The sequence below is a fragment of the Monodelphis domestica genome, chromosome 3, assembly GCF_027887165.1.
Source record: "Monodelphis domestica isolate mMonDom1 chromosome 3, mMonDom1.pri, whole genome shotgun sequence".
In the NCBI taxonomy this organism is placed as follows: domain Eukaryota; kingdom Metazoa; phylum Chordata; class Mammalia; order Didelphimorphia; family Didelphidae; genus Monodelphis; species Monodelphis domestica.
Genome location: NC_077229.1, coordinates 220,767,307 through 220,773,306, shown reverse-complemented (window position 1 = coordinate 220,773,306; position 6,000 = coordinate 220,767,307). Strand labels below are relative to the sequence as shown.

The 6,000-nt window shown below is 35.3% G+C and overlaps 1 long non-coding RNA gene across 1 annotated transcript in view; it reads left to right on the top strand.

Moving 5' to 3' along the window:
• The first annotated feature begins 1,540 nt into the window (after nt 1-1,540).
• Nucleotides 1,541-6,000, top strand: part of LOC103095186 (uncharacterized) — an 83,585-nt gene continuing 79,125 nt past the window's right edge. The window contains exon 1 of the long non-coding RNA XR_008917632.1: nt 1,541-1,621. This is a non-coding gene — a long non-coding RNA (uncharacterized LOC103095186). The remainder of the gene's footprint in view (nt 1,622-6,000) is intronic.

The following is a 6,000-nucleotide window of genomic DNA, read 5'->3' as shown; positions in this document are numbered from 1 at the left end:
TTTACCCAATTTACTTATGGTTTCCTTCTTTATGTTTAAGTCACTCACCCATTTTGAATTTATCTTGGTGTAGGGTGTGAGGTGTTGATCTATTCCTAGTCTCTCCCACACTGTCTTCCAATTTTCCCAGCAGTTTTTATCGAATAGTGGATTTTTGTCCCAAAAGCTGGGATCTTTGGGTTTATCGTATACTGTCTTGCTGAGGTCGTTTTCCCCCAGTCTATTCCACTGATCTTCCTTTCTGTTTCTTAGCCAGTACCAAATTGTTTTGATGACTGCTGCTTTGTAATATAGTTTGAGGTCTGGGACTGCAAGGCCCCCATCATATGTGTTTTTTTTCATTATTTCCCTGGATATCCTTGATCTTTTGTTCTTCCAAATGAACTTTGTTATGGTTTTTTCTAAATCAGTGAAGAAGTATTTTGGTAGTTCAATGGGTATGGCACTAAATAGATAAATAAGTTTGGGTAGGATGGTCATTTTTATTATATTGGCTCGTCCTATCCATGAGCAGTTAATGTTTTTCCAATTGTTCAAGTCTAGTTTTAGTTGTGTGGCGAGTGTTTTGTAGTTGTGTTCATATAGTTCCTGTGTTTGTCTTGGGAGATAGATTCCTAGGTATTTTATTTTGTCTAAGGTGATTTTGAATGGGATTTCTCTTTCTAGTTCTTGCTGCTGAGCTGTGTTGGAGATATATAGAAAAGCTGATGATTTATGTGGGTTTATTTTGTATCCTGCAACTTTGCTAAAGTTGTTGATTATTTCAATTAGCTTTTTGGTTGAATCTCTAGGATTCTTTAAGTAGACCATCATGTCATCCGCAAAGAGTGATAACTTGGTCTCCTCCTTGCCTATTCTGATGCCTTCAATTTCTTTATCTTCTCTAATTGCTATTGCTAGTGTTTCTAGTACAATGTCAAATAGTAGAGGTGATAATGGGCATCCTTGTTTCACTCCAGATCTTACACACTTGCTAAAATCTTAAGAAATTAATTCAAGAGATTAATATAAACCTAATTGAAAACAAATGATATGTATTTAAAATTAGAATTAGAAAAAATGAACTACTTATCAAAGACATTCTTAATATCCAATATAAAAATGTATGGTTTACGATTATGAAAAGGTATATGACAAAATCTTGGGAACTCAGTGGCAAATTTTATAAAACCAAAGAATATAGCAATCAATATAGCATTGATATTTTTATAAAGGCTTTAAAATGTAAAATTTATTATATCAATATATTTAATTAATTTCTCATTTAATTTATAAACCACTACCTTATATCTATTATACAGACAAAGAAACTGGTAAATAAATTTCTGAAACTTACATATGGGATCATGGATTTCAAAACAGGAAGGGATCTGGAATTTATTTAGTTTAATCTTCTTGTTTTACAGATGATATTGAAGCCTAGAGAGCCTCAGTGACTTGCCCAAAGTTACATATGTAAGAATTGGCAGAGGTGGGTTGTGTACTAGTGGGGAAATCAAGAGGGAACCAAACTGTTGTAAGATACTTGAGAGAGAGGGAACAGATAAAAGGTAGCACCACTTCTCCCTTCCCCCAGGTAGAGCTGTTTGATAATGGAGTCGTATCTGACTAGAACTGAAAGGTAACAGAGAATCCCGTTCAGTCTCTTTCTTCTTTAGTTAATGTATTTTTTAATTTCCCTTTCTAGTACACTGAAGATGGTTGAGTCTTCAGTAAAACAAAAATAACTATTTATTGGGAAATGGGTTAAGGTATAACCGAGGATAGAGCAAACAGGAAGTCCCTGACTACTTCCCTTTTACAGGTGGTTTGAGGAGGTTTGAAGCACAAGTCTGGGACTAAGTCCCAGACTATTTTAAAGTCTTTATGAGCTCAAGATATTGGTACGTCTTGTCTCAGAGATATGGTTCTGTGAAACTTCTGCAGGATAGGCTATTGCTTTCCCCCAAGGGAAAAGTCTGGATGAATGGTCTGGATCTTCTATTTCTCAGCAAAGGATTTAGTGGATATAGTTTATCTTTTCAGTAAGGATTTTCTTCCTTCTCTCTTCAAGCCAAGGAGAGAAGAACTCAACAGTTCTTCAACTGCTCCACCTTTTTAACTTGACTGGAACATTCCATTCCCATCCTCTGATGGCAGCAGAGTTCCATCTCATCTTTTTCTGAGATAGCTTTTCAAAATCCAGTCTTTTTCATTCATTTTTAGCATTTCCCTCTTTCTCAGTTGTCAACCCAAGTGTTCTGAATCTAGAGCCAATATTCTTTTTCTTATACTATATAGCTTCTTACCTACTAAGGGGCAGCTAGGTAGCTCAGTGGAGTGCTGGACCTAGAGTCAGGAAGAATCATTTTCCTGAGTTCAAATCTTAGACTTAGACACTGACTGTGTGATCCTGGGCAACTCACTAAACCCTGTTTTGCCTCACTTTCCTTAACTGTAAAATGAGCTGAAAAAGAAAATTACAAACCTTTTCAGTATATTTGAGAAGAAAACTCCAAATGAGGTCACAAAAAGTCAGACATAATTGAAAATGACTCAACTACAACAAAATCCAGGCCTATCATGTCAGCCCACAAGAAACAATAAGAACAAGAAAAAAAAAGAACTTATTAAACATATACTATATACCAGACATTGTACTAAGTGCTAGGGATTAAAAAAACAAAGCCAAAATAAGTAGTCCCTGTTCACAATCCAATGGCAGAAGCAACATGAAAATGATCATATGCAAAAAAAATATTTGGCATGATAAATTGGAGACTTTCTTGACATGATAAATTGAAGGAAAGTCACCAGTATTAATGTGGATCAAGTAAGGCTTCCTATAGAGGGTGGGATTTTTGCTGGGACTAGATGGAAACCATAGAAGCCAGAAAATGGAGATGAAGAGGGAGAGAATTCCAGGTATGAAAGATAGTCAGTGAACATATCTGGAATTGTATAATGATGTGTCCTTACTTAGTCTACTCAATCTTCCCTTTTTTTGTTTTTGATTATTTTGTGTTTGTGTGCTTTTTGTACTTTCTCACATCATGCATTAGAAACTATGATTTAAGAGTATATTTTCACCAGTTTATTTTCTTCCTCCTTCTGTGCTGCCATTTTCTCTTTTTTCCAAGGTCTATGATCCTATATCTTTTGTTTCCACAGCAGAACTTTGGCTATTCCAATTATAGCTCAGAAATGATCACTTGCATTGAATTTAGTGATAGTTCAACCATTTCTAAATGTTTACATTAAAAAAATGAATCAGACAGAAGGTAGAAGCTCAGTGTATGTATATGTGTAGACATGATGGATAGACATTCATTCAATGAAGTTATGAAGCTCCTATCATATGCAATATATCCTCTGTTTTTCTCTTGGATGTTTCAGAAACTTTTGACACCTCTAATCCTGCATTATTGGATAATCTATTTCATAGATGTCAGTCAGGTAGAGAAAAATGGGGCTTTGTCCCAAATTTAGGAGAGGAAGGAATAATATTATTGCTTCAGGAACATTAAAAAAACAACAGTTTTGATAAGTACAAAGAGTAGTTAGAAAGAATAATTTGAATAGGAAGCTACCAAATGCATGTAAACTATCTCCTTACCAAGGTAGAAGAATGTATTGGACTCAAAATGATCAAATGTTAAGAAATCTAAGGCATAAAAAGTTCTCAAGGTGTATGCAATCTAAAATAGGAAAAGGAAAGCACATGAATCAATATGATAGAAAGGAAGTTACATGAAGGCAAAGAAGAGAGCAAGGCAAAGTTTTATGGGAAGTAAACTCTACCAGTAAGTTTTATAAAGATAAGAAACACTAGGCAACTGAAAACAATATCTGTGCTCACTATTTTACAGATGAGGACATTTAGACTGCATAGCTAAGTGGCAGATAGACCTTGGATTTGAAACTATGTTATTTTACTACAATTTCCATTTACAAAGTGAATTGTTGGCCAAAACACTCAACTACATTATTACCCTGGTCCTGAAAACATGCTGAGAATCTGAGAGATTTGAGGATGGAGCAACCACTTTCATCCAGAAAGGATATAAAGGAGATAAATCTTAAAGATCTTGAGGAAAGGGAAGGATTGAATGTGAGATGAAGGAGTAAATAAAGGATATTTTAGGAATGAGAGGATGACTCAAACAAAGGCACTGATATGGGAGACATAAGAGTGGGATAAAGCTATTTGCTTTGGCTATAACATATACACAGCTGAAGGATATTGTTTGGTGAGAATCAATATGTGATAAGGATGGAAAGGAAGTTGGACCAAATTAAGAAAAGCTTTGAATATTAGGCTCAGGAGTTTTCACTTTATTCATTAGACAATGGGGAACAATTGTAAGTTTTTTTTAAAAGAACAGTAATATAATCTATGGGAGAGAGTTTATAAAAATGACTTGGGAAGCAAAGTGGAGAAAGTACTGGAGATCAGACAGCAGGAAGCAAGGAGGCTATTTATGAGGATGGTACAGTAATTTTGTCAAATGTGATGGAAGCCGCAGCCATGGTAGCTTTAGTGAGGAATACAGGGGAAGGTGGAATACTAGAAATATTGCATCAGTGCAAGTTATAGGAGTAAGAAATTGATTTGAGATGTTGAGTAAGAGGAAAGGAAGAGCCAAAGATATCTCCAAGATTCTAATTCTGGGGAACTTAAATAATGGTTAAGATATTAACAAAAAATAAGGAACTGTGGGTAAAGCCATATAGGATTATACTTCTAGAATTGGAAAGGACAGTAGAAAAGCCATCTAGTTCAACCCCTCTAGTTTGTCAGTAGGGAAGTTAACTGACTTGTGTGTGACCAGAGGTTGCACAAATCATGAAAAATGATGAGCTAAATTTGGGATTTATTGCTATTCAGGTGCCAATAGTCCATTCAGAGACAGTTGAAAGTTTGGGACTGGAGTTCTCCATAGGTTATCAGGTTGGATAAATAGTTAGGGGAATTAGAGACATAGAGAAGATTACATGAAATCACCAATAGAGAAAGAGTAAAGAAGGCATAGTATAGTGTGTCTAAGGAAGGACATTGAGTGTCTCTAAAATTTAAGGATTTTAAAGGGTTGAGCCAGAAAAGAAGAGAGAAAAAGTTATCAGAGAAATGAGAGTTGGATTTTTACAGTGTCACAGAAAACAAGTGTTCAGAGCCATAGTAATTTTATTTTTGGGAAATGGCACAGAACATATCCTCATAAGTTTAAAAATGAGGAATGAGATTGATTTTCCTGGGTGCTAACCTAAGTCACTGAGAGGCCACTGCTAGAAAGTCTTCCCTGAACAGGGAGCAAGGCCAGTTACTGAGCTAGGCTGAGGAGGAACTCCCTCAGAGTCCTGCCTTATTACAGAGATAGGATGCATACCATTTGGAAGCTTCCTATTTTTATTATTCTTGTTAATTAAAGTTGGTACTTAAGTTGTTTTTGCTACTGAAACAAATAATCTCATTCTCTCCCCTCCTAAATTTCAGTACTATTGGACAGAACCCTATTTTCTATTACTCATCCATGTCTCTGAAATGTACCAGAAAAGAATGTAGGAAGAGTTTAGAGGTGTCAAATGCTTTTGAAAAGTCAAGGAGAAAAAAAAAAGACAACACAAAAAAAACTAGATCTGACTATCAGGGAACAATTAGATACCTTGAAGAGAACTGGTTCTAGAAGTGGTAGATTGCAAGGAATAAAAAGATCATGCAGATGATGAAGTCAGGTTGCAAGTGTAACATATATTTTCTTTTTTAAATTTATTTTTATAACTCTTTATTATCTTTTTCCTTCAAGCATGTTTCCCACCCCTTCTGTAATTCTGTAATTGAACAATAAAAAAGGAAAAACACTCATAAACATATGTATAGTTCAGAAAAAGATTTCCACTGATCATGTCCAAACATACATTTCTCATTCTGCATTTTAAGTTCTTCACCCCCTCCCCATCTATGCCCCACCTGTAGGAGGTGGTAGTTTGCTTCATCTTCATTCCTCTGGCATCATGATTGAT